The sequence below is a fragment of the Xenopus laevis genome, chromosome 3L, assembly GCF_017654675.1.
Source record: "Xenopus laevis strain J_2021 chromosome 3L, Xenopus_laevis_v10.1, whole genome shotgun sequence".
Taxonomy (NCBI): Eukaryota; Metazoa; Chordata; class Amphibia; order Anura; family Pipidae; genus Xenopus; species Xenopus laevis.
In genome coordinates this window covers 160,476,652-160,485,326 of record NC_054375.1, presented here as the reverse complement: position 1 = coordinate 160,485,326, position 8,675 = coordinate 160,476,652, and positions in this window count along the sequence as shown.

Below are 8,675 nucleotides of genomic sequence, written 5' to 3'. Positions count from 1 at the left end.
GTGATCACAAGAGGCCGTTGAACCTGATGTAATTGCGGGAAGTTCATCAAATGAATGCGACTGTACCCATGTTTCATTGCAAATCAGATGCAATTGTGGCACCAAGTACAACTATACAGAAGTTCAAAAAGCACATTTTGAAACACGTGCCTTTAATAAACAACTGACTGCAGGAATTGCTGAAGTGCAACTGCAAAACAAATAGTAAGTGGAATATTTTATATTCTACTGTATTAAAAAATGTGTCCAGGATTTGGATTTTGTCCAGTTTCTGTGGAACCATAGGAAGATGTCCATGAGCTTCTCCCAATGTGTAACCTGCTCTGCATTTCTCCTGCCATTTTGCTAACACAATCCCAACCATTTCTTTCCAATGAAATCACTTTACAGGAAAGATGTTCTTGGAATATTATACTCACCTGATTTGTACCTACCAGAACCACCCCAGATACTGTGGAACCATAGGAAGATGTCCATGAGCTTCTCCCAATGTGTAACCTGCTCTGCATTTCTCCTGCCATTTTGCTAACACAATCCCAACCATTTCTTTCCATTGAAATCACTTTACAGGAAAGATGTTCTTGGAATATTATACTCACCTGATTTGTACCTACCAGAACCACCCCAGATACTGACTGGACAGGGAAGAACAGATCTCCTTTTATTAACCAGTGTCAATAACAACCAAAGCTGGGAAACTTACTGAGAAATCTTCAAGATACTCTGGGGTTTGGTATAATTGCCAATCCTTGGGGAAAATCTGATAATTTATGTTTATAATAAAGAATTCAAATATTTTCGTATTCAACAAAGTTTTTTTTCTTTTTGTCACTATGATAGATTCCATAAGTTCCATCATAAGGTGACTAGTTTCATTAAGGACCATATTGAACTTTACTTCCCTTGCTTAGTACTAGGAATCCAAGATTGTTTGGCCTGTGTTGAAAAATGCAACAAAAGTGCTGCTACTGGGAGACCCATTTTCCATCATTGATATTAGAACTATAGGAGGACATTCACTATTGTAGTATTAGTCCAGTTTCTCTCAAGTGTAACCCTGTAGTTGAGCATTATACTCACAGGATAAGGTGGAGGACACTGGATGACTTGCAGGAGAATGATCCCTTTGTTATGTGTTCCTGCTGGCAATGTGGTATAGGTACCTAGTCTGGAGTATAAATGTGAGTGCAGCTTTTACACCTTGCTTGCTTGTAGGTACATGTGTCACTTACTGCTGGGCCCCTGGTAGTGATTGTCTGTTTGCCAGCAGGGGTCTGAATATATTTCACAGTCCAACATCCGCCTGTATCAGGAGCTTGAGTTCCTTCATGATTTTTCCCAAGGTCTCTAGGTGTGGACTATACATGGCAAGAAGGGAGACCCAAATATTATTTGTTGATTGCTTGTATTGGAGAATTGATCCATTGTTCTGGAATTGTTTCCCAAATCGATGCCTCAGTTTCAACTAGGCATTAATTCTATTTACCTGTACAGAGGACCCTGGCTAAGGAAGGTTGATCATTATCTATTCAGGAATAATTTTACAGATACAGGATTTTTCTGTTGCTCTATATACTGGATTTAAGTAGTCCTGAAAGCTTACATTCTATAATCTACTAAATTAACCAATAAAAGATATCACCTGCTAGATTTTCCTATAGATTATAGATTCCTATAGATTTTCCTATTATTAAAGTCACACCTATTTCTATTTCCTATTAAAACATATACCACATACTGTAGCACCTTTGTTTGTCTAAATATTTGATGACAATTTTGTGACATACTTTACGACTTTTAAAACATGTGTGTGTGTGGGGGGCTTGCTGAAAGATTGTGTGGGGGCATAGGTGTGTATTATACATGACAATAAGGGGGAAGGTAGGACCTCCTGTGTCAGTTTGTTTAGGTATAATTTGTGTTTGCTTATCCCTACAGTCCCTACTGCCTGTTCCCAGTCTACTCTGCCTTCCCGTTATAATTCCTAATCTACTGATTGGAAACTTGGCAACTGGAATACATCTCCCAAAGTGCACCTCCTCTGTCCCTCTTCTACTCCCTTCATTGATACATTCATATGATCTGTGTATATGAACAAACAGTGACTTTCTCTATCACTTTACTTGGATTGGGAGCAGGAGAGGATGAGTAAAATACTAAAACAAAAAGCCAATTATAAAGCTTCGTAATGGAAGGCAAAACAACATCAATGATTTCATTTTTTCTTTAAGATGATCCGTTTCCCACACAAAATCCTTCATCTTTGTGGCTCCAAATCTGGAGAGAAGAAAACTACAGATGAATCCACCTCTCATATAAAGATTTCAATTTATACTCAAAAAACAACAAATATTCTAATATATGTGCAAAATGTGATGCTCCCTCATCCCATCTATTCATTTATTATGGGATTGCCCTCTAATTCAAAATTTTTGGAAGGACATTGAAGATTATTTGACCAGAACACTCCATCTCCGGCAACCAATATAGTAGGTGATGTTTCAAACATTAACCCTTCATCTTCTACAAATCAAACTAAGGCTGGTGCCCCTCACACCTTCATGCATTTGTAAAACTATTCTCAGCTGCTGCTCGTAGAACTGGATAGATAGAGACTTCCATTCCTTCTCTGAATGAGGCTCTTTTAGAATTGAAAGTTCTATGTACTAACAAAGCACTCAATTATAGATTTGAATTGAAAACATTAAAAGACGTATAAACTTCACCTCAAGATGGAAAATATATTACAGTCTCAAAATACTGGTTAAAGGGACAGGATTCATTAACTCATTCAAAGTTCCATGGACACAAAATGTCCTTACTTTATAGCCTTAGTATGTATCCATTAAATCCTTTTTCTTCTTATACAGCATGTTATTGTCAGGACCATTGGCGCTCCCGTCTGCGGTGGCGTCCAAATCAAGATGGTGGCGCCCATGTCTTGACACCAGCGTGATGATGCAAACTTTGAATTATAAGGATTTCCAGGTCACGGGTATGATGCCCGAATATAGGAATTGCTAAATGCTTTTCCTGGGTTTCCTAAATTCCTATTATTGCTATTCTTTGCCACCAGCCTTCTGAATAATAAGTCCTAACTATGTGTATTCTTGATCCCTTTGTAGCTCGTATTGGACTTTAACCCCCTAAGTTTCCTCCTTGGTCTGGACTTCTCCCTCGTGGAGACAATAGGCCCCCTGACAGTATATTTGGGCCATGGACCCCACTGAGGAATCTACACCTGATGTTGGAAATGCTCTCCATGGATTGGTGTCCGGCATGGAAGCATATGAAGCTCAGCAGGTCCGCGCTGGGCAAGTACTGGACACTCTCCTTTCTTGGATGCCATCAACCTCCTCGGTCATGGGAAATCCTCCCATCACAGTTGCTTCTCCTTCTGCTTCCTCATTGGCTGTTGAGCCCTGCATTCCTCCACTGCCCCAATATAATGGATAGCCTCAAGCCTGCAGAGGTTTTGTTACTCAGTGTCTGATCCATTTTGAGTTTCAACCCTCGCAGTACTCCATCGAACACACCAAGGTGGGGTATGTGATGTCACGTTTGAAGGGGAAACCACTCTAGTGGGCAACACTATCTTTTGTGGAAGAATTCTCCTCTGACATTTGATGCCAAGGCCTTCCTTCAAGCCTTCCGTACTTTTTTTGATGCCCCCTGGTCATGTCACTAACGCCTCTTCCCAACTGCTACAGATCTAGCAAGGGAACCGCAGTGCCAGTGAGTACCCCCCAAAATAACTCTCATTGATTTCTGTCAGAACTGAGCCGGACCCGACAGGCGCCCTAGGCAACCTGGCCATGATGGCGCCGGCTGAGCATGCTCATGCACAAACTGGTATTTCTGCCTGCATGCGCAAGTCAAGGCTCGAGCGCATGCGTGAATCTCCACCTGCTTAAGCGCAGAAGCATAAAAACACGGGGAGAGATGTGACCGGACATGGGGTAGGTGACATAGCCGGTACCTGCCTGGCACCCTCCAGCTTTGCGCCCTAGGCATGTGCCTACTCTGCCTACCCCTTGGCCCGGCCCTGATTTCTGTTGCCTTTACAGATTCGGCTACCTGCCTTTCTTGATTCCGGGGCTACAGGAAATTTCATGGATTTCGCCTTTGGCAAGTAATTGAAAATACCCTTATTCCCTCTATCGAATCCCCTGAGGGTTTTGTCGATTGACGATGGACCACTAACTTCAGTGATCATCTCTTAAGACAACAGGAGATCTTCCACTGATGGTCGGATCCCTCCATCAGGAGAAACTGTCTTTTCTTTTAATTGACTGTCCCTCGGCTCCTGTAGTGTTGGGTCTACCCTGGCTCCGTCTGCATAAACCTTCTATAATTGTCCAATCAAACTTCTTCCTGGTACCATGCTCCCCAGAGGTCAGACCTAACCCTTCTCTCCTGTTGAGACTTCCGTGATGATGGAATAAATCACAGATAACCTCCAGCATGGATTAGACCTTCATCTTCTCCTGCAGGGGCTGGATTTTTCTTTGTGGAGAAGAAGGATGTTGGATTGCATCCCTGTAAAGACTACAAGGCTTTACCAAGATCATGGTGAAAAACCAATACCTTCTGCCTCTCATCTAGGACCTCTTCGATCAACTACGAGGGGCTTCACTAAGTTGAATCTCCGAGGAGCTTACAACCTTATCCGCATCTGAGAGGGTGATGAATGGAAGATGGCATTCAGCACCAGAGATGGGCACTATGAATACCTGGTAATGCCCTTCACCCTCTGCATGCTTCCAAGAATTTGTAAATTATATCTTCAGAGATTGTCTGGGGCAATCTGTAGTCGTGTACTTTGATAATATTTTAATCTTCTCCAAAGACTTGGAAAGCCCCTGAACCCGGGTGAAAGAAGTTCTCTACCGCCTGAGAGAAAATTCCCTTTTTGCCAAGCTGGAGTGTGAGGAACTTACCTTGTGGTCTAGTGGTGCGGTGGGGACGCCCGCCGCACCGCTCCTCTTCGGCCACTTAGGACGCGTCTTGCAGGATTTATAGTGGTGAGCGCATTGGTGCGAAATTCAAATGGCTATTTAAGGGAACTCAGCCAATTCTTCTTTGCCCATGATAGGTTTTGTTCCTGGTGCCTTGTGCTGAAAAGCTTCTAGTCTATTGATTCCTGTGTTTGACCCTGCCTGGCTATTTTACTACTCTGATCTCTGGAACCTGTCCCTTGCCTGAAACCGAGCTCGATTCTGCTTAACCCTCCTGACTGACGTTCTGGTTTGACCTCTGCCTGTTATTTGACTCCGATTCTGCCTCTTCCCATCTGATTGATTACCTGGTTTTGACCCTTGCCTGCCTGACGATTCTTGCTATCTGCCTGCTTTGACCCGGCCAGTCTGACCACGAATTTGTCTTATCCTGGCTCCAGGAATTGGAAAGCAGATGCCCTATCTCAAAGCATTGTATCAGTGAGGATCAAGAACCAATTGTTCTCCTCACAAAGATCATTAATTCCCTTTTCCCACAACTGGCCGGCCAGATATAATCTGTCCAGTCTTCTGCTCCGGTCAAAACTTCCATAGGTATGGTGTACGTTCCACCTGAATTCCCTATGACCATCCTTCAGCAAAGCCACTGTTCCAAACAAGCTGGACATCCAGGTGTCCAAAAGACCTTTGAACTTGATAATCGTCCTTTGGTGGCCAACCCTTCGGAAGGATGTGAAAGACTTTGTGCGGCCTGTGCCATTTGTGCCTATTCAAAATCTAGTCATTCTCACCCTAGTAGGCTAATGCAACCTCTACCCATTTCTCCCAGCCCTTGGATTCATTTAGCTATGGACTTTATTGTCAAACTACCACCTTCCAAGGGTAACACTGTGATATGGGTAGTTATTGACCGCTTCAGTAAAATGACACATTTTATCCCTCTTCATAAACTTCCTTCTGCCATTGAACTCTCTCAGTTTTTCTTTCAGCATATTCTCGACATTATGAATTTCCAGAGGAGATTGTATCTGACCTAGGTTCCCAGATTGTGTCCATGTTTTGGAGATTGTGTGTAAGAATCTGGGTATCACCCTCCAGTTCTCCGCTGCCTATCACCCTCAGTCCAACAAGGCAGAGGAAAGGGTAAACCAAGCGCTGGAACAGTTTTTGAGAAGTCATGTATCCCTCTGTCAGGATGATTGGAACGATCTCCTTCCCTGGACATAGTTTTCTCATAACAACGCTGTCATGCCTCCACTGAGACTGCCCTTTTTGTGTATGTACAACATCCGCAAGCTTTTCCTCAAGACTTCCTCTTGTCTGATGTTCCATCGGGCAATGATCACGTAGCCCACATGTCTGCCATTTGGTCAGCTACCAAAGCCAACTTGACCCATAAGAATTATGCTGATCAGAGATGGAAATCTTCTCTTTTATATTAAGTTGGGGAAAAAGTGTGTGTAAGGTTTAGAAGGTTATATATAGACTTAATAGATTGAACTTGATGGACGTGTGTCTTTTTTCAACCTCACTTACTGTGTTACTGTGAGAAAAATCACCCATTGACTTTAATGCATTTGTAATAAGAAACCATAAAAAATATATTATTGTACATCTAATGCATGTTTCTTTTTTTACTTTTTCATTGACATTATCCTGGCACTTTTCTGCTAAGCATAGTCACTGAATGTGCCCATGAGATCTCACACACAGTTTCCACTTTCAGGCTGACTAGTGTCTCTTTTCCTGAATCCTCAGGCAGCACATACTTAATGGGTTAAGCCCTGCTCGATCCCTATAGTACAGGAAAAAGACAAACAATGCGATTAATACACTCTGCTACATATCCCCTCCTTCTCCACCCCTTCCCTAGTGTTCTTTTTCCTGCGACTATCCTTGGTACAGACCTGTGGAGACCAAGAGGTGGAAGATCAAGATGCTTAGGCGTCTGAGAGTGATAGGAGAACTACCTGAGGGTGAGTTCTCCCAGGGGGAATTTCCCTGACAGCTGGATATGGGCTGCATGCATCCGGACTGCAGGCTTCTGCTTGGTCGATGGATAGGGAGAAGAAATGCAGCTTCAGTTAGACGCATGCTGCTGAGGGACGCAGGTTAATGACGTTATCAACATAAACGCTTACAGGAGGCAGGAGAGCTGCGCTGGAATGTTTGTAGAAGCCTGGGGCATGTAATTCATCATCAGTAAAGGTATTTATTGCTGGTTTAGTCAGTGATTGATTGCCTCCCTTGCAGTTCCGTGGCTGTGGCTACCGGTCTGTGTTAAGGCTGCTAAAGGTACCTCCTGTTGTATTAAGTGTACTTATGCACCTGGTGTACAATTATGTCTATTAATTGCTTTATTGACTGCAAAACATAATACATGTTCCAAATGTAAAGAGCCCCTTCCTGAGGAATGGAGTTCTTCCATTTGTGGCTTATGTGTTGATTCTAACACTGACAAATCTGAAGAGTTTATGTCATGGTTTAAAGAAATGATGGAAAAGTCTTTTGAACGTTTTAAAAAAAAGCAAAAAGAGTGCCTGATAAGGTTTTATCTCTTGCAGAATCGGAATCTGAAACAGAAATAGGAGAATTATCTTCTTCTTCAGAACAATCTTCTTCTGCAGTTAAACAGAAGGAAGAGGTTTTCATATTTACTATTGAAAAGATGCCTAGATTGCTCAAGGAAGTCAGAAAAGTAGTATGTAAAAGGACTATTACTCAGGAGAATACAGTCAAGTCTCCAGGAAAAAAGCCAGAGATGAGTAAAAGATTTAAACAAATGTTGCCCTTTGAAAAGGCAGATGTAGCTGAATGGGAGGAACCTCCAAAGGTGGAGACTTCTGTGACCAGATTGGCCAGAAGAACAACTATTCCAGTGGAGGAGTCAGCATTAAAAGATTCCCTAGACAAAAGAGCAGACTGTGCTCTAAGCAGATCTTATGTGGCGGGGGCAAATACCTGTAAACCTTCTTTGGCGGCCATTTCAGTTTCAAGATTTCTAAAATACTGGTTGAATACTTTAGAGGAAGATATTGATGCACGAATTTCACCACAAGCTTCAGGATCAAGAAATTCTTTCAGACACGGAAACAGAAGAGACTATTTCCATAACAGATCATTCAATCCCAGATACACCTCCAAGGAGGCAAGTCAGAAGAAAGACTCCAAAAAAAAAGAAATCTCAAAATTTCTGACGCCAGAAGTCAGGAGGAAGTCGGAGGGAGACTGACTTTCTTTCAACGTGTTTGGCAGAAGACGACCACAGATTTATGGGTTCTAAAAGTGATCAGAGAAGTTTACTCTATAAGACTTCAGAGAAACCCAGTACAGAGGTTTTGTGTAAACAAGGAGTATTCAAACAAAGAAAAGCAAAAAATACTGATCTCAGCAGTGAAACAATTTCTGGATAGGTTGTTGGCAGCTCTGAGAGAGAGAGGCATATTTGTCGTCCCATATTTGGACGATTGGCTGCTCAAGGCAAAGTCAATTGAACAAATGTCAAAAGATTCAAGAGAAGCATTAAATCTGCTAAGAGACCACGGTTGGATCATCAATTTAGAAAATTCTATGTTACAACCAAAAACATCTGTAAAATTATTGAGCCTGCAGTTAGACACATTGAAAATGAAAGTTTTTCTTCCTCAGGAGAAGATAGCATCTTTGATGACGGCAGTGAAGAATCGTATAAAAGTTCAATAGCTGCCTATTCGGCAA